Source organism: Panthera tigris, chromosome B1, assembly GCF_018350195.1.
Source record: "Panthera tigris isolate Pti1 chromosome B1, P.tigris_Pti1_mat1.1, whole genome shotgun sequence".
NCBI classification, from domain to species: Eukaryota; Metazoa; Chordata; class Mammalia; order Carnivora; family Felidae; genus Panthera; species Panthera tigris.
In genome coordinates, this window is record NC_056663.1 from 50,867,605 (window position 1) to 50,888,084 (window position 20,480).

Consider the following 20,480-nt stretch of genomic DNA (forward strand, 5'->3'; position numbering starts at 1 on the left):
ATAAAAAGAAATACAGTATGTGGTGCTTATTAAAGTTACATACATCTCTTCTCACAGGAGAATTTTGATTTACTGCAGGTTGTGCATATGTCGCATATGGACATTTCTAGGGAACAGATTCCTTATCGCTGAACAGTGAATGGCTTCTAGTACTCCATTATTGCTCCGGGAACATGTTAGTAATGATTATGAAAGGTAGGATACCATGAAATCTGTAAGGTGATTTGGCAGAAGTCGATGCTGTTGGTGCCAGGATTTGGGTACCGTACCACAGTTTCCTGTTTTCAAATGTATTAATTGATCCGCAAAGGACATCTTTTGGAGACAAGGATTCAGACAGACTGGCACAGGCTGGACCTCCGCCAAGACTGCTCGGAAGGTTGCCATACTGGGAGCAAAAGAGTGAGAGAGAAAGAGAGAGAGAGGGAGAGGGAGAGAGAGAGAGGCAGAGGGAGAGCTGAGGAAAGAAAAAAAGGCAAGACTTGGCACAGCTCAGTCAAATCAGCTTCTTTTGTCTGCTTTCTCGGCTTGAGCTTCAGGAAAGAAAACCGTCCTGGGGTACAGAAAAACTCAGAACTTTTTGGTTTTCAAACTTAGAAGGCTTTTTAAGTCTCTTGGGCTATTTGAAAGTGTTGGTACATAACAATGACGTTTAGTCACCAGTATTAAGGGAAATAAAAGCCTTTTTCAAAATGAAGCTTCCACAGTGTCCATGCATTTGGGAAATACTGTATTTGATTTTTTGCATGTATGATTATATCATGAGAGACAGGATTAATATAGAAGATGGCAAGGCAAATTTCTAATTAGAGAGAATATTAATTTTCTACAAAATAAAGTTTGTTCATCAGTACAAACCTGCTTTCAAATCAAATCAGACATCCTTCGGAATGTGTTCAGAACGTAAGTTTTTAGATTTTATTTTATTTTATTTTTTCCCATTTGTAGACATTCACGTTTCAAGGAGCCTTTCTAAGATTTTATGCAACCCAGCCAGGAAGTCAGAGTAAAAGTTGTTTTATCCATGTGTTTAAGAAAACGTTTTCTTAAAGCAACAGCTTTTATTTCTGCTGCTTCATGCTGTCCTAAACTACATCCCCCAGCAAATGAGTGACAACACTGAAGACCAGAAAGGCAAGCTGAAGACACCAGACTTCGTTTGAAGGGCAAACAAGAAATGTGAGCTTGGTCATTATTTTTGTGTGTGTCTTTGCTCTGAACCAGTTTTTGGAGGTGGGTGGGGAGGTGGGTGGGGAGGTGTCTATGTCTAAAAGATGTGTGCGATTAGGGAATTCTCATTGTGAGAAGAAAATGATAAAAGGTAATTTTTATGATGTTGGCAGAAATGGCTGGGAATGGTAGAGAATAGAAATTTAATCTTTTAGATAAGAAGTAGCAAGCTGTGTTTGCAATACTTGGAGAAAAATTCCATTATTTTTAGTTGATTAGATTGTATAATTAAACGATTACTGTAGCTTGGCTTTCTCAAAATGTTTTAAGTAGAAGGAAAATCTAGAAAGTTCATGGATTTGCTTTTCAGTACTACCCAGTATTTTACTTAGATGTACACTTTGTATCTAATTTCTTAATAATAAAGTTTCTATTAGGCCTGCTTATGGTTGGATTGTGATAGTTCTGCTCTTAAAAATCAGCATTATTGTAGGAGAGGGTAACTGTAAGGCACGTATTTTTGTGGACCACCCTCATTGTCAGTAAGTAATCTGTTTCTAAAGAAGAGAGTTTGAGTTATAGCATTAGGTTATAACTTACTGTGATAATATGTGTTCTTTTTATTTTATATACTAAAAGAATACAGGGAAATCGTATATTCACATAAGTACTAACCATTTTGGGTAATATAAAAGACTGCTCCATGATCTTTCCTTTTGTTTTGAGTATGTAATCATGGATTTCTTAATCCTTTCACAATTTTTTTTTTGTTTATAGCTTTATATTACCGCGCGCCTTAAATGATCAATTGTTTGAAGTGTTTTTTATGGTATTATAATGACACACATCAGCAATTCTGAGAATGGCATTTAATATACAAATACGAGTTAAAAATATGTGAAATCTAATACAGGTGTTTGCAGAGTTGAGCTTAAGTATTTCCTTCAACTTTTTTACTAATCAACATTTTGATCTCCAATAAAATGAAATCACTTAATGTTCACGTGGGTTGCCAAAGTGACAACCTTTGTTTTATAAGCTTCTTTATACACCACCTCGCTGATATTCCTAAAATGGACGCCAAGACATAAAAGACATGCTGATAGGCACTGGAAAGGAGATGCTTGCATGGCTACAGTCTTCTTGTTGAACTGCTCACGGGATCATTCACGCCTATGCTAGCAACCAACAATATATGACACAAAAAGAAAGTTCAGCAAATAAGTTTAAATTAGAGCTACGTTTTCATTCTGACCGTCTTATTACCGATTTATATTTACTTTCATTTACTTTTTAAACCTTTAACATAACCCCGTGTCATTTTTAGGTTGCCTAAATATGTGACTTCTTTAGTTTCTCTAAGACCATCTCCCTTAAAGTTAAAAGGATCATTTGCTAGCTTATTTCATAACTTCTTTGCAGCGAACTCAGTGAGAATAAACTGATCTTCAATCCAGACTATTTTATGTCCAATTTTTTCTGACAGGATAATAAAAAATAAGTGAATTAGAAAACAGAGATCTCAGAACATACCTTAAGAAATATTAAATTTTTTGATACTGCTAAAGCTCCATTTTATGGTGTTTAGTAGACTTAAGATTTGATAATAAATATTAGCTGTTACACCCAGTAAAAGTTTCTGACTAATATATTCTCTCCGGCCTACTTGTTACATATCTTAAAATGAAAAAAATCCCATATTAAAATGTCCCTTGTTGACTGAGTGTCACAGACACTCCTTTGTACAACCTTTTGAAAAGTTAGGTTTAAAATTATTGATTACATTTTCAAACACATACATTTAGACTTAGGCACTTTGCTTTGCTTCTAAACCTTTTATTTTACAAACACACTGACATTTAGGCTGTGAATTATTTCCATATCAGTATTAATATTTCAGATCTTATTTTAAAGTGTGTAAATACTAGTAGTACGATTGTAAACGAACTCTATCTCAGCGTATATCACCGTGGTTTGAATTATATATTTTGAAGTAGAATTATTAAGATAGAAATGGATTAATATTTAACTGCTGCTTGATACCTATTATTTAGTCCCATTTAGGTATGTATACCTGAACATGCAAGCACGTAATTCTGTAAACTAATGGAAACCTCTTAGGGGGACTTCGTCCAGGGTTTTATAATTATTCAGTCATTTCTTCATTCATTGAACAAATGTTGATTGAGTACCCACTTAAGCATGCTAATATTTTATTGACGAAGTTATTTTGGGTGACAGGGAAGGATACCACATGCATAGATGGAAGAGAGAATAGATTTAAGGTAGAAGTACAAAAGCTTAGAAAAGAGCAGCACTGTAATGAGATTTATTTCAGCAGATTAAAGTATGTTAACTTTTATTGTACAATGTACGTATTCTAGAGTGTTGTTTTGAAAACTCAGGAGATTAGTTGTAGTCCATACAGCTATAGGAACTTTGTTTTACCATTATTTAGGTTGCCGTATCTTATTCGCCAGAAAGCTTCAGTTGTTCAAGTCTTCTGATGGACATGTACAAAAAGCAATTCAAATGTTGTGAGAAAGAAATTAAATAGGGAAGATTGAACCACTGCTCACGTGCTAGATTTTACAGGTATCAAAATAGATGTCATTGAACCTTTGAAGATATGGCTGCAACATGAAACAGTGGCCTGTTTATGAGGGATTTTTTTTCCTTTTTTTTTTTTCCTGACAAAGAGAAGAAGAGGTCAACCTCACATCAGTAGCCCTTAGGAAGTAAGTTTGCTGGGGGGTGGTGTATTTTAAGTGCACCAGTCAGCCCACTCTCCGTGCTGTCTGGTGTTTTGTTTTGTTTCCTTAGTTTTGTTCACTAACATAAAGACTCATAGGCATAATACATCTCTTGACTCTAGACATTAGTGAGCATTTAACTTAGTGGGCTAACTTTATTCCATGTGGTTGTTCTTTCATCTGAAAAGAAGGTTCATATTCTTTTTCTTAAAATTTTTTAATGTTTATTTATTTTTGAGAGAGAGAGAGAGAGAGAGAGAGAGAGAAAATGCAAGTGGGGGAGGGGCAGAGAGAGAGGGAGAGACAGAATCTGAATCAGGCTCCAGGCTCTGAGCTGTCAGCACAGAGCCCGACGTGGGGCTTGAACTCACAAGCTATGAGATCATGACCTGAGCCAAAGTCGGACGCTTAACTGACTGAGCCACCCATGCGTCTGTAGAGGGTTCATATTCTTAAGAGGAAATAAAAGTCACATGAACCAGAGAGGTGAGCTTGGAGGTTTTTCTGATGGCCAAGACCTGTGTCAGGGCTGGTGGCAGATAGAATGAGACGAGAAATGTTTCAGCTGCAGGTATGCGCTGCTGAGATACTCAACAAATATTCCCAGAGGGCCTGCTGTGTGCCAGGCCCCATGCGGGATGTAGGGGAGACAGAGTTATAATTTCTGCCCATTAGGAATTCAGAGTTGCAGCGAGAGGAAGGATAAGAATAACCAATGTGTATCTCTCTACAGTTTGCCAGTGCTTTCACCTGCATCTCATTAATTCCAGCAACAGTGCCTCACACTGGTACATTCACATTGGGTGAATCCACCCAATAAGGATTCATTGAAGGAATAAACCAAGTTGTGAGGCAGATTATTATCTTCTTGAGTCTTATTTGATTGAGAAAACTTTTCCCCTAATGGTTGAGGAACAGAAAGTACTATGTTTACTTTTAATCTGAGTCTGTGTTGCTGGTTATGAGTGTAGAGGGAGTAGCATGTAGGGCCACATTCTTTGTCACCAAGTTAGAATCCCCTGAGGTAACCATTGGAGACAATATAAAATAAGGACTTGACTGGTATACAATGGCGCCAACTGCTCATTCCTCCCATGCCAACCCTTTATTGTTTTGCATTCTCCCTCTCCTCATTTCTCCAAAGGATCCCAGAGCTGTTGGCATTGGTGGTGTGGCCTAGGCCAACTGATTGTCTAACAAGTTGAAAGTCTTCCTTATGTGCTCCTGTGGGAAGAAGGCTGAGGGGATCATGGTGAGAGAAAATTGTGGAGAGCTGAGGGTGCTGCTCAATAGCTGGTTTAGTCCTGCCAATAACTTCTCTGAGAGTGTGAGAGTTGATGTGGGATCTTGAGGCTAGACTGGACTATCCAAAACAGTCAACACTGAGAGTGTGATTAAGACGTTATGAAGGTTTGCTCTGGTCAGTTCAAAGGTCTTTCTGTAGAGGTGTTTTGAGGCCCAGGAGAGGGCGGGGCACAGTCAGGACTGTTGTGTATAGTTATGAGGGGGTTGAAATTCAGGCCCAACTTTCCTGCTCTAGGAAGGTACAAAGTCACCCCAGATGAAGTGGTGGCACTGAAGAGAGAGAGAGCATGGGGGGTGAATCCAGGCTTGGAATCAGGACAGCAAGAACCAAAGAAAGTCTGGGGGTCTGGGGCAAAGGAGGGCAGCATTCCAGTGTTTGCCTGTAGGATCAGGTCAGATAGGAGATGTGATCAGCAGGGTTCCAGAGAACATAGTGAAATGGGGTGAGATGGATATGTAGAAATTCTGGTAAGGTGAAAAAAAGGTTCAGAAAATACTGAAGTTAGGAATTTATTCTGAGACCAAGCAGGTCATGAGTAATAGCACCAACTACAAGGCTTGACTTAATTTGGTCATTGGTTGTGCCAAGGTTATTTTATTTTCCTAAAAGCAATTGTAGAAAAGGAAAGAAGTTACCTGTTTGTGTTCTGTATTTCACAATGTTCTAAGAATTAAAATTTTCTTTTCTGTTTTATAGTTAAGAATCTCTTGCTTCAGTATAATTATAATGCCTCTAATGTATGGATCTTGAGGTTTTGTGGAAAATATGGTATTAAAGTTTGGGGTTTTGTTTTTTGTTTTTTTGTTTTTTTGAGAGAGTGAGCGAGCGAGCAGGAGAGGGGCAGAGGAAGAGGGAGAGAGAATCTTTTTTTTTTTAAAATTTTTTTTTAACGTTTATTTATTTTTGAAGGAGAGAGAGACAGAGTGTGAGCAGGAGACAGAGAAGGGCAGAGAGGGAGACACAGAATCCAAAGCAGGCTCCAGGCTCTGAGCTGTCAGCACAGAGCCCAACGTGGGACTTGAATTCACAAACTGTGAGATCATGACTTGAGCTGAAGTCAGACACTTAACTGATTGAGGCACCCAGGCGCCCCGAGGGAGAGAAAATCTTAAGCAAGCTCCACACCCTGCACAGAGCCCAATGTGGGGCTCAGTCTCCTGACCTGGAGATCGTGACCTGAGCCGAAATCAAGAGTTGGCTTCCTAACCAACTAAGCCATCCAGGTGCCTGTAAAGTGTGGGTTTTGAAGAGTTAGCCCCTCTGTAGTGATGCCATCCTTTTCATTTCAGATGCCTAGTGACATTCATATCTCCTTTTTTGCTAGGCACTGTAAGTTACTTTCCCTTACTTAGAAAGGTTGAATTGTTCCCCGGGACTCAGGAATGCTTTATCCTGGTCCTTTGAAACAAATAGTCCTCCATCATGATGGGTTAGAGGAAATGGGTTTCAGAGTCTCACCAACCTCAGTTTGAATTTTGACTCCATTTTTTACTTGTTGAACTTTGGTCAAGTTATGTAAACCCAGTTTCTTCATGTGGAAAGCAGAGATCATGCTATCTTCCTCCAAGTTTGTTGGGAAGAGACATAAAGAAATATATGCAAAGCTCTTAGTGTACTCCATGATCCAAAGTAAGTGCTCAATAAATGATAGATACTGTTCTTTTTTTAGTTAAAATTTAACAAAACCTGTAGTAAAAATACGTAACATAAACTTTACCATCTTAATCATTTTTCAGTGCACAGTTCGGTGGCATTGAGCATATTCACACTGTCGTGCAGTCATCACCACCATCCATCCATAGAACTCTTTTCATCTTGTGAAACTGAAACTCTGTACCCATTAAACAGCAGCTTCTATTCCCCCTCCCCCTAGTCCCTGTCAGCCACCATCCTACTTTCTGTCTCTATGAATTTGACTGCTCTGGGTACTTGATGTAAGTGGAACCATATAGTATTTGTCCTTTTGTGACTGGGTGTTTTACTCAGCCATGATATAGTCTGTGTCAACATTTCCTCACTTTTTAAGGCTGAATGATACTCTGTTATATATATATGTAAAATCATGTTTTATTTACCTGTTATTCTGTCCATGGACACTTGGGTTGTTTCTACCTTTGGCTGTTGTGAATGATGCTGCTTTGAGCATGGGTGTGCACATAATCTGTATGAGTCTTTGCTTTCTGTTCTTTTGGGTCTGTACCCCAGAGTGGGATTGCTGGATCAATAGGCAGTATTAGCACTCATCATAGGATACATTTTTGAAAAAGTTGTAAACTACAATGATATGAGTTGAATTTGACTTTTCAGTATAGATAATGATAGAAGGTTATAGACTTGACTATGAGCTCATAATGTCTACCTTCTTTTTTTTTTGTAGAAATAACCCAAATATTACATTCATCATCTTTAAATTATTTTACAGTATAGAATTTTTCATGGTATGTTAATCAGGGCAATATTCTAATTACTCACATAAAATAGTATTTATACAATGTCATGGGATGTAATAGTCATATTTCATTTTTAATACAAAGTTGTTTCTTAGCCTTCTTACCATTTCTGTTTAGAAAACTTCCTTTTGCCATTCTAACAGGGTCAGTCTGCTGGTAACAAGTCTTTTAGTTTTCCTTCAGCTGAGAATGTCTTGATTTCCCTTTTTCCTGGAGGATATTTTTGTTGGATATAGAATTCCAGGCTGATAGTTCCTTTTTTTTTTTTTTTTTTTTTTAAGCACTTGAAAAATGTGCCATTTCCTTCTGCCTCTGTGGTTTCTGGTGAGAAATCTGCAGTTATTCAAATTGTTTTTCCATTCTAGGTAAGATGATGTCTCTCCCCCACTACTTTCTTTTTTATTATTTAAATTTATTTATTTAAATTCAAGTTAGCATACAGTGCAGTATTGGTTTCAGGAGTAAAACCCAGTTATTCATCACTTACATATAACACCCAGTGCTCATCCCAACAAGTGCCCTCCTTAACACCCATCACCCATTTAGCCCATCCCCACAACCACCTCCCCTCCAGCAACTCTCAGTTTGTTCTCTGTATTTAAGAGTCTCTTATGGTTTGTTTCCCTCTCTGTTTCTATATTATTTTTCCTTCCCTTCTACATATGAGTGAAATCATATAATTTGTTTTTCTTTGACTGACTGACTTATTTCACTTAGCATAATACTACACTCTAGTTCCATCCATGTTGTTGCAAATGGCAAGATTTCATTCTTTTTGATGGCTGAGTAGTATTCAATTGTATATATAAATACACCATATCTTTTTTATCCATTTGTCAGTTGATGGACATTTGGGCTTTAACCACACTTTGGTTGTTGTCAGTAGTGCTGCTACAAACATTGGGGTGCATGTGCCCCTTTGAATCAGCACTCCTGTATCCTTTGGATAAATACCTAGTAGTGCAATTGCTGGGTTGTAGTGTAGTTCTATTTTTAATTCTTATGAGGAACCTCCATACTGTTTTCCATAGTGGCTGCACCAGTTTGCATTCCCACCAACAATTCAAAAGGATTCCCTTTTCTCTGCATCCTTGCCAACATCTCTTGTTTCCTGAGTTATTAATTTTAGCCATTCTGACAGGTGTGATGTGATATCTCATTGTGGTTTTGATTTACCTTTCCCTCATGATAAGCGATATTGAGCATCTTTTCATGTGTCTTTTAGCCATCTGGATGTCTTCTTTGGAAAAGTATCTATTCATGTCTTTTGCCCATTTCTTCACTGTATTATTTGTTTTTTGGGTGTTGAGTTTGATAAGTTCCTTATAGATTTTGGATACTAACCCTTTATCTGATATATCATTTGTAAATATCTTCTCCCATTCCATTGGTTGCCTTTTAATTTTGCTGATTGTTCCCTTTGCTATGCAAAAACTTTTTATCTTGAGGTGCCTGGGTGGCTCAGGTGGTTAAGTGTCTCACTCTTGGCTTTTGGCTCAGGTCACAATCTCACGGTTCGTGAGTTCAAGCCCCATGTCGGGCTCTGTACTGATAGCACGGAGTCTGCTTGGGATTCTCTCTGTCCCTCTCTCTCCGCCATTCCACTCCCTCATAAATGTAAATAAATAAACATTTTAAAAAAGAAACTTTTTATCTTGACAAGGTCCCAATAGTTATTTTTTCCTTTATTTCCCTTGCCTTCAGAAACAAGTCTAGTAAGAAGTTACTGTGGCCAAGGTGAAAGAGGATGCTGCCTGTTTTCTTCTTTAGGATTTTGATGGTTTCCTGTCTCACACTTAGATCTTTCATCCATTTTGAATTTATTTTTGTGTATGGTGTAAGGAAGTGGTCCAGTTTCATTCTTCTGCATGTCGCTGTCCAGTTTTCCCAGCACCATTTGCTGAAGAGATGGCCTTTTTCCATCGAATACTCTGTCAGGGGTTCTTTATTCTGTTCCATTGATCTATGTGTCTGTTTTTGTGCCAGTATCATACTGTCTTGATGATTACAGCTTTGTAATGCAGCTTGAAGTATGGAATTGTGATCCCTTCAGCTTTGGTTTTCCTTTCAACTTTGCTTTGGCTAATTGGGGTCTTTTCTGGTTCCATACATATTTTAGGATTATTTGTTCTAGCTCTGTGAATAATGCTGGTGTTATTTTGATAGGGATTGCATTGAATGTGTAGATTGCTTTGGGTACCATAGACATTTTAACTATATTTGGTCTTCCAACCCATGAGCATGGAATGTTTCTCCATTTCTTTTTGTCTTCGATTTCTTTCATAAGCTTTCTATAGTTTTCAGCATACAGATCTGTTATCTCTTTAGGTTTATTCCTAGGTATCTTATGGTTTTTGGTGCAATTGTAAATGGGATCAATTCCTTGATTTCTTTTTCAACTGCTGCATTATTAGTGTATAGAAATGCAACTGATTTCTGTACATTGATTTTGTATCTTGTGACTTTGCTGAATTCATGTATCAGTTACAGCAGTGTTTTTGGTGGAGTCTCTTGGGTTTCCTATGTAATGTATCATGTCATCTGCAAAGAGTGAAAGTTTGACTTCTTTGACAATTTGTATGCCTTTTGTTTCTTTTTGCTGTCTGAATCCTGAGGCTGCAACTTCCAGTACTATGTTGAGCAACAGCGGTGGGTCTCTCTCACTACTTTCAAACTTCTTTCTTTCTTTAGTTTTTTAAGAGTTTGATTATGATGTGGCCTTGGCCTGGATTTCTTTGGATTTATCCTGGGTTCACTCAGCTTCTTGAATATGTAGGTATATGTCTTTTGCCAGATTTTTTAAAAAAGTTTGTTGGTGTGTTTATATATTTATTTATTTTAAAGTTTATTTATTTATCTTGAGAGAGAGAAAGTGAGAGAGAGCATGAGCAGGGGAGGGGTAGAGAGAGAGAGAGAATCCTAAGCAGGATCTGCACTGTCAGTGCAGAGTCTGATGTGGGGCTCGAACCCACAAACCCATGAGATCATGACCTGGGCTGAAATCAAGAGTCACCTAACCAACTGAGCCACCCAGGCACCCCAAAAGTTTATTTATTTTTTCAGTAATCTCCACACCCAACATAGGGCACATGCGACTCATGACTACGAGATCAAGAGTCGCATGCTGTACTGACTGAACCAGACAGGTACCCCTGTCTTTTGCCAGATTTGCAAATTTTTCAGCCATAATTTCTTTAAGTAATTTTTTTAGGTTTTCCCTCTATTTTCTTTTCTTCCAGGACTTGGGATGACATAAGTGATAGATCTTTTGTTATAGTCCTATGGGCGCTTGACACTGATGCCTTTTGCTTTTTTATTTTTTTATTTTTGTTCTGTTTCTTTCTTTGTTGTTCAGACTGGGTAATTCCTGTAGTTTCTATCTTCAGGGATACTGATTCTTTCCTCTGTCATCTTCATTTTGCTATTAAGCCCACCTAGTGAGTTTTAATTTCAGTTAATGTATTTTATCTGTTGTTTCTTTGCTGAGACTTTCTAATTTTTCATTTATTTCATGTCTGTTCATAACTGTGGAAACATTTTTATGATGGCTGCTTTAAAAATTGTTCTCAGGTGATTCCAACATTCTTGGTGTGGGCATCAGTTGATTGTCTTTTCTCTTTCAAGTTGAGATTTTCCTTGTTCTTGGTATGATAAGTAATTGTGATTATATCCTGGACATTTTGCTATTACGTTATGAAACCCTGGATCTTATTTAAATCTTCTTTTTTAATAGACCTCTCTCTCTGACACCATGCCTGTAGGGGAAAGGGGGCACTTCGTCATTACTGCAAGGTGGGATTGGAAGTCTAGGTTCCTTATTGGCTTTTATTTACAGCCTGGAGTGAGAGGAGTGCCTGGTTACTGCCTTGTGAGATTCAGGTTCCCTATAGGTGATACTGTTATTTAGACTGTTAGTTTTGTACTGGTGAAATAACCTGAACAGTCCCTGGAATGTGTATTCCTTATAGTTAGCTTCTATTGTTTGTGCTCTTTGTGTTTGATAACTTATTTCATGATGTGTATGTTCTCACTAGCCCTAATCACCAACTTCTATATGATTAGTGTTTACCCTTAGCACAGTGAATAAAAGATTGGAAGCGAAGAAACAAGATTATAGTTTCTACTTTATTAACTTTGAAAATTTATTTTTTAAAGGAGGGAAAAGCTTGTCTGTGCAAGGTTTCCATTTTTCCCACTAATAATATGTAACATATTGTAACTTATTTTTAGAAGAGGTCGGTGTATTAGAAATAGAAGAAATGGATTTGATGGGGGACTTGAAACATTTCAGTGATAAAATATTTCATTTGCTAACTCACACCTATGGTTTCAAGTTTATAACACTGATCTTAAAGATGATGCATATGATTTTAAAATAATAGATTTTTGGGATTCTTAATGGTCATCTGTGCAATAGTAATGACAGTACCAGATCCCAGGACTGAATCACTTACTAACTGGTTGATCTTAGGGAAAAACTCCACAACTCTAAACATTGACTTTTCTTCTCAGAAGAATGGGTGTCATAATACCTAAATCGGAGGTTGTTAGGAATATTAAATGAGGTAGTACACCTGAAGCCATTTAACTGAGAGCTATTACACAAATATGAGAGATAATTATCTAGTCTAGCTACTTCAAGCATATGACTGTGATGGGTAAAGATAATGCACCTGATTCTGTATAATTTGCAGGGCTGTGTATCCATAGACTAGGGGTTATATACATATACCTTTAAAATGCTTTAAAAGGTCTTAATTATGAAAACTTTGAAACATATCGTGAGGTACTGAATAAAACAGAGTAAATCCTCAGGTACTCATTATCCCAAATTAACAAATGCCATATTTATTTGCTCCAGATCTTTTTTTTTTTTTTTTAAAGAAAATGAAACATTAGGAATATAAATAAAGCCCCATTCTTTCAACCCTGAATTGGTGTAGAACATTTCTATGCACATTTTTGTAGTATTACTATGTATATATGTAACTATGTTTTGCATAATTTAAAATGCATTTAAAATGATCTTCTACTGCAGCTGTCTTTTTCCTGGATAGAATTAGATAGTTCTGAGATTGATCCATGTTGTTACTACAGGTCTGATGCTGCAGAGCATTTCATTTTAGTTTATCCTTCTTCTGTTGTGGCCATTTCACATTTGTCTTGTGCTAACCATGCGATGATGGACACCCTGCACATGTCTTCTGTACATATTTGTGGTCTCAAGGGGAATTACCTAGAAATGAAGCTCAGTTGCCAAATATGTCAACTTTACTCAATAATACCAAATTATTCTCCAAAGCATTTGTACCAGTTAACATTCCTGCACTATCGTATCTCTGTATCTCCTATACCTTTGCCAGTACTGGTGGTATCAGACTTAGATATTTTGGCAATCTGATGTGCAAGAAATATTTTGCTGTTATTTTTGTTCATTGATTACTTAGTGAGTTTACCCATCCTTTTTTTTTTTTAATTTAATGTTTATTTATTTTTGAGAGAGAGACAGAGTTTGAGTGGGGTAGGTGCAGAGAGAGAGGGAGACACAGAATCTGAAGCAGGCTCCAGGCTCTGAGCTGTCAGCAGAGAGCCTGACGTGGGGCTTGAACTCACGGACCATGAGATCATGACTTGAGCCAAAGTCGGATGGTTAACTGACTGAGCCACCCAAGTGCCCTTTACCCATCCTTTTTTAAAAAATGTTTATTTATTTTGAGGAAGAGAGAGTTTGTGCACCCACATGAGTTGGGGAGGGGCAGAGAGAGAGAGAGAGAGAGAGAGAGAGAAAGAGAGAGAGAGCATCCCAAGCATTCTCCGTGCTGTCAGAGCAGAGCCTGACACAGGTTTCATTCCACGAACCATGAGATCATAACCTGAGCCAAAATCAAGAGTTGGACGCTGGATGCTTAACCAACTGAGCCACCCAGGTCCCTGCACATCCTTTTATATCCATAATTTAGGTTTCCTTTTCTTTGTATTCTCTATTCATACTCTTGGCACGTTTTTATTTTAGTTTCATTCTTACTAATTTGTAATATATTTATTACAAATATAGTACAGTTCTTTATTACACGGGTTAAAATATCTTCTTCAATCTTTGACTTGTTAATTTTCCTTATGGCAGCTTTTGAAATCAGCCATGGTATATGTTTGACAAATTAGAATAGTTCCATTTTTTATTTTCAGAGATGATTTTAGTGGTACTACTTACAATCCATGCTTTTGGATGTGGCAGGGAGGGCTAATGAGACTAACATTTCTTTTAATGTACCAGAATTGTATCTCCTTAATTTTAACATCTGGAGGATAAAATTTCTTAATTTCCACATAGACTGTTGGTAAGGTGAAGTCAGGGGCAGGTTCTGAGCACCAATCATTGAATTAATGACTATTGTGAAGTTTTATTTTGTTATTTGCATAGCCTCTTACAGCACACCGATAACATGGGCACATTCCCATTGCATCAGCAGCCTTAGCAGATAGGATTTCTCGAGTCCTTAGAATGTTCTGTTGATCTTATTACAGTGATTTCTATACAGTGAATAATCGCGGTGCAGTAAGCACTTTCTCCTTTCTCTAACCAGTCATCTTGCCAACAAAATAACTTAATTGAGAAATGCAAACTGTTGGGGCAAGTGGAATTGAGTTGTGGCTGAGGCTCTTTGGGTATCTTTTGTTGTGCAATCAAGTAGCACTTATTCACCAACTTTCCTTGCTGTCCTGCCTAAAAAAATCCTACCTAATCTCCCAAATCATTTTGTAAAACAAAAGAACACACAGAAGATTGAGAAACCAGGAGGACTGGGGGAGTGCTGGGTAGTAGGGCCCTCCCTCTTCTTTCCTTGCTAGTTACTATTTATATGTGAACTGCTTTGATAACTATATATAATCATATCTCTGTTTTAAAATCTGAGTGTGAAAGTATGCTCTCTTCACTATACTGGCAGGCATTTTGCATTTGGCACCCATGCCCATAAGATGATAGTTTGTCGTAACCAAGGGTCAAGTTCTAGGTAGAAATGAACAACTGATGGAAAACTGGCCTGCAATCCAAATCTTCTTTCCTTTTTTAATTTTATTTACATTTATTTATTTATTTTGAATGAGAAAGAGAGCTAAAGTAAGGTAAGGGCAGAGAGAGAGGGAGGGAGAGAGAGAATCCCAAGTAGGCTCTGTCCTATCAGCAAGGAGCCCAATGTAGGGCTTGACCCCACAAACCATGAGATCATGACCTGAGCTGAAATCAAGAGTTGGTCACTTAACTGACTGAACCACCCAGGTGCCCTGCAAGTCCAAATCTTAAGGAAAAGCTCCTGGTCTGGATTTTGCAGATTTGCCTTTCTTAAGGGCAGTGGCCTTATGCTTCCCTCAATGCATGTTCGCTTTCTTATACTTGCTTGCTATTTAGTGCAGTGAATGAGCCTCAGACAACACAGAAGGAAACCAGCTGAATGTCCTGTCACTGGCTGAACTTTGATCAAAGTCTTCCTTCTTCCACTTACTGAATTCTTCCCTGGAATCAGCAGTTGGCATCAGTCACCATCTCTGTACAACTCCTTCACTATTTAAAAGTTTTATGGAAAACTTCAATAAAGAATGTGTGAAAAGATTATCCTTTGTTTAATTGCAAACTCTGTTTTTTCTATGTTACTTATGTTAGTATAATCCTCTGACACACACACACACACACACACACACACACACACACATACACACACACACACATTTCAGGTGTGAGAAAATTGAGGCTCAGCGAATTCAAGTGCCTGGCTTAGTGACAGCCTCAGGGCTCAAATCAAGTCTTCTGCCTCCAAATTCCTTGTTCATTCCATCATATGGCATTTGTTCACCCTGTGATGGGCTCGCTAGGAGAAGAGCAAGTTGCTACTATTATACTAGCCCTTCCCATATACCACTTGGGACTGTGTGCATAGGTCAGTCCCCTGCCCTCCGTTCATTCGTTCAAGTGGTCAATCCATTTATGTAATATCTGAGTGTCTGTTAGAGCTAAGTGATGAGGATACAGTGATGGACCTACACACTGCCTTCATGGGGCTTCTTCACTGGTGAAGAAAGACCACACATAAATTCAATCAAGTGTAATGACAGGTATGACAGGAAAAGAAGAGGATCCTAGTTTAAAAAGCCTCTTTTCCTTCTTCAACATAAGGAGAGAATAAAAATTCAAGTATTTTAGAGAACATGGACCTCTTGGAATGTGAGACTCTTTTGCAGTTTTTTAATATGACACTGACTAGAGAGCCAGAGAATAAACAAAGAGTCCAGAATTTTAGAATGCTAGATATCATGTAGTTTGCTTTTTTGTAGCTGTACCAATGGGAGTCTCCTTTTTTAGCCTTCTGAGAAGCAGAACTAGAATTTCTGGGCAGCTGTTTCCCATGCCAAATAGCACCTAGCAAAGAGGTGCATAATAAATTATTCTGTGGGTCTCTGACTCAGAATATTCTCCTCAATCTTCTACCTGGATTCCTTTTAATGCTTTGGAATAACAGATCAGTAGAGATGAGCTTTGTTTGGCTATTTCTGGATGTAAGTGTTAGGAAAGAAAAAGAAAAAGAAAACCACAAAAACCCAATGTGCAGTTTAAATAAAGAAAAATGAGTTTTATTTCCAAGAGAGCTTTTGCCATTTTATTAATGCTTATTCTCCTTTAGAGAGCTCATTATTGAACGGAGTGTGACAGTAGTTTACCATGGTGAATGTGTCTTGTCTGGGCCAGGGGATGAATTAGAGCGTTGATAAAGGCCAGAGGAGGGGGCGGAACTGTACCTAAATTACCCCTAGATAGTTGCCAAGCTATTCTACTTTTTTAAAGACCTCTAGAGAGCATCCTTAATCGCCTCCAGTTTCCCTTTTCAGTGTTTAATACCTTTGCTGTCAGGAAATTCTTCCTCATATTTAACCCAATTTTCCCTTGCCACGGCTCGATCCCATTTCTCTTGTTGTCCTTGGCGGTGACAGGATAGCAGGTCATTATCTTGTTGGTAATATCCTTAATGTCCTTGAAGGGCATCGGGAAGTTTCTCCTAAGCATACACGATCCCCAGTGAAATGAAACATGTTCCTTTTCTCTCCCCCCACCCCCTTCTCAAGGGTCCTATTTGGAAATATAATCTTTGACATTTTGCACTTAAGTATCTGGTCTAAATATTCACACCAGGCCTGTCTTGAGACATCCATTGGTTCCATTCTTATTCCAAGAGCAAGATTGTTCGGTCGCTTCCCTTGCTATTGGTTCATTCCACTGGCTGGTCTTTGCTGCCTGCCCTCTAGGTGTGAGGTGCCATTCTGGAGGCTGAAGGGGGTGTGACAAGGAGTTTCTGTCTCTGACTTACACTTACAAAGAGGGACTGTGGTGCTTCTCACCATTCATAATCTCACCACAGACTGACAGTTCATGGATTGGGCCTGCTCTTTTCTCTTTTCCATGAAAATATTTTATTCCAGTTCACATTTTGGTACATTTAGTACCTTTTCCTCGGAAATATACGGTGTGTCAATGAAGTTGGCAGTATCTGGCTATTAGTGTGCTCCTCCCTCTTGATTTAATTTTATGAATGCCACAAGGGAAGTTGGAACATACAAACTTTGCTTCACAAGTGATGGGTGAACATGTGTGTTTCCCATGGGATTTCTGAACCATCCTCACAAGGGGGTGTGATTGATCTTTTATCTCCCCAGCACTTCTCAGAAACATGTGACATGTTTTAAGCAAACTTCATCACCGTTGGTTGGTTGTCAAGTGAGTTGTTGGGAAATTTACTTTATTTTGTGGTTGTTGGTTTCTGTCTCCTTATTCCTTTCACCTAAACACAAAAGCAGCTCAGAGCTTTTGCCTGGCTGCCAGTGTGGGCAGCCCTCCCACCTCGGCTGCCAAGCTTTTAGCAGATGAAATAAAAATCTATTTATAACTGGTCTCTGATGGGTTTCCTCCCTACCTGTGGTAGTGCTCCATCAGCAGGTGTACTGAACAGATGGAGAAAGGTTTTAATTTTTTCAGTTCAATTAGATCAACTCTCCAGGTTCAGACCAGCACATTCCCTTTTCTTACTTAGTTTCTTCCTCTTGGCATTAAAATTGTTGAGCATAGCAAAACACAAATTAAGACCAGGAGATGAAATGCATATAGTGCCTGCCTTTAAAATAAATACTCTGGCAAAGGAACCACATTTGACATTGGACAATGTATCAGTTTTAACCCTTCTCTCCCTAGCACCTAATTTTAATGTTATTTCAATTAATATTTGGAGTATGAAAATGCTGAAGTGTACACATGCTTTCTGTTTCCTTATGTGCTTTTAGCGTTTGAATTTATACATTTTGAAAATCTATCATGCTGTTTCTGAAGAACAGTTTGTCTCTGATGGCAATTCAGTAAATATTGCGTAGAATTGAAATGAGGAGCTGAAGTCATTAATTTCATGACGTTCACTTGACATCTTTTTTCGCCGATGGTTGAGTTGTCCAGGATGTGATGAAATGGTAGCATGTCTGAACGTGACCTTACCTAGCTCTGGATTTTACCGTCACTGGCCAGTGTAAGATAGGTTGCCATCATTTCAGACTTCAGCATACTTCTAGGAATGTTCTGCTTACCACATTTGCCCTTAGTAGGTTCTATCATCTCTTATTCACAAGATCCTAGATTGCAGTTAATCCCTGGCCCTCGGATGTGAGGCCAAGGCTGACTGCCTCACTGAATGATTCACGCATTCAGCAGACATTTACTAAGCTCCTGCCCAGTGTTATGACATTGCTGTCACCGAGGCCCACATTTAGGCCACACTGTTTCCTCCAGCACCATCCCAATTATTTAGTTAATATCTATTTGTAGCTGGGTTTGAAACAAGCAAGATTCAGCCTATTTCAGTATATTTTTTATTCAGATATTAATAGAAACAGGCTCCTCTTCCCCTACCCCCTTTATTTTGCTCAATTCTTAATTGTTTTTGGGTAATTTTTTTTTCACGGATGTGGATTGCCAAGATTTATGGCTTGCTCCCTAGCCTCTTTTCCCATCTTCTTGAAGGCCCAGTAGGATTCATATCAGGGGTGTCTGGAGCAAAGAGAAATTCAAATAAGTTACTGCTGGCTAGAAATAGGGTGAACGGTTTAGTTAGGAGAGACAGTGTGAATGAGAACCACCGCCGTTCCCTCATGTCATTGTCGGATGAGTGTATTTGAAGATTCTCTTTAGTTGTTTCCTGTACTTTTTTAAATGCCTCTCATATTTGGACAATAACTTAAATATTATCCAGCAAAACCACTCCTCTGATCCTTCTATCTCCTTTGCAGAATCTGTGTCAAGTGACTGTCTTGGTTTTCACAATAGAGATCTCGCTTTCTTCAAGGCTGGCTGACCTGTGCTATCTTTGGTAGGTTTTTCTATTAAGCTGTGATGCTGTGATCTTTCTTCCTATTACTTTCATGTGCTGATCCTCCTTGTACCTTTTGGGGTCACACAGAACAAAATCTAATTCCAACATGTGGCAGCCTTTCACACATTTGAAAAATATTCCTCTGTATTCAACCATTTATATATGACATGATTTAGCTGCGTGGCTTTCCTCTAACCCGCTCCAGTTTAGTGACTTCTTTATTACGGAGTGGCATGCACAACAGGGGGCAGCATTTTAGCCAGGTGCAGTCTGACAGGTGCCAGGAAAAGCCAGATCATCACTGTCCCAGTCGGAGGTCAAACAAGGCTGAAAGTTTCTTATTTGCTTGATTTGACTAAATAGAGCATCTTACTCCCCCAGTAGGACAACAGAGTTTCTCTCATATCCAGGGACAGGAGGAGTGTTTCTGGGCTGTGATGGATTCACTTTGATCATCTTGACCTGGCTTCTGTCATGCCTTGGTACCTGCTTACATGGCTGTATGATCATGGTATGCGGATGTGTGGTGAATGATGTTAAATGGGTGCCTAATGACAAATTTGGGGCCATCGGGAATGCTTCTGTGGCCTGTGAACATAAATCATTCCACCTCCCTCTGGCTCCTTCCTTCATTGCAATGCTACACCACTGCATAGTTTCTTTCTCATAGGGCCACCTAATCTTGTCTCTTTTTTTAAATACTTTGTAAAAACCAAAGCAATGGGATGCTAGGCTCTCAAAGTATATAAAATAGGTTCCCAGGTTAACTCTATCCATCTCTTCTCCTGTAGCAAGAAGAAACATCATAGGGAGGGACCATCAGACAGGCTTCTTGGTAATTTCTTTTTTTTTTTTCTTTTTTTTTTTTTTTGCTTAGCATGAACATATCATGCATCATTTCCAAGGGGAAGGCAATATGACTGGGATGGGAGTATCTTAATGTGGAAGTGGTCAGTCTTTCCAGAGGTACCTGGCACAAGGTAGGCACTCTAAATGTTTGCTGAAGGAGTGAATGAGGCAGAAGCTTTTGTTCCATGTCATGGATACTATTGTTTCAAAAGCTACTGTGCCACGAAAATAGCAGAGTGTCCTTCAGCCTCCTTATGGGTCCTCACCTAATTACCACATTTAGGTGGCTCTAGAATAAAGATGTCTCAAATCTCTATTAAATATGTCAAATCCCCAAGCTGCCGTAGATTAATACTATTTCTCTTTCAAATAGTTGCCTAATGGAGATTCAGCCATACCTAGTTTCCTTTAAACAGTACTCATTTAACAGATAGGTTTTGAATATTTTTCATGTGCTAGGTGTTATGCTGAGAACTGGATGCGGTGGAGAGCAAAAAATTCAGATCTCTGTCCTCAACACAGTGGGGGGAAAGACCAAATATCTATTACATAG

The 20,480-nt window shown here is 38.6% G+C and overlaps 1 protein-coding gene across 7 annotated transcripts in view; it reads left to right on the forward strand.

Annotated features, from left to right (window-relative positions):
* MSRA (methionine sulfoxide reductase A) overlaps positions 1-20,480 on the forward strand; it is a 455,631-nt gene that overhangs the window by 44,742 nt on the left and 390,409 nt on the right. For 3 of the 7 annotated variants that reach the window (XM_042983565.1, XM_042983559.1, XM_042983562.1), the window contains exon 2: positions 949-1,179. The exons of 3 other annotated variants lie outside the window; for them this stretch is intronic. The gene's annotated coding sequence lies outside the window, so the exon portion shown is untranslated. The remainder of the gene's footprint in view (positions 1-948; positions 1,180-20,480) is intronic. One more of the 7 variants, XM_042983560.1, reaches the window with a different exon arrangement.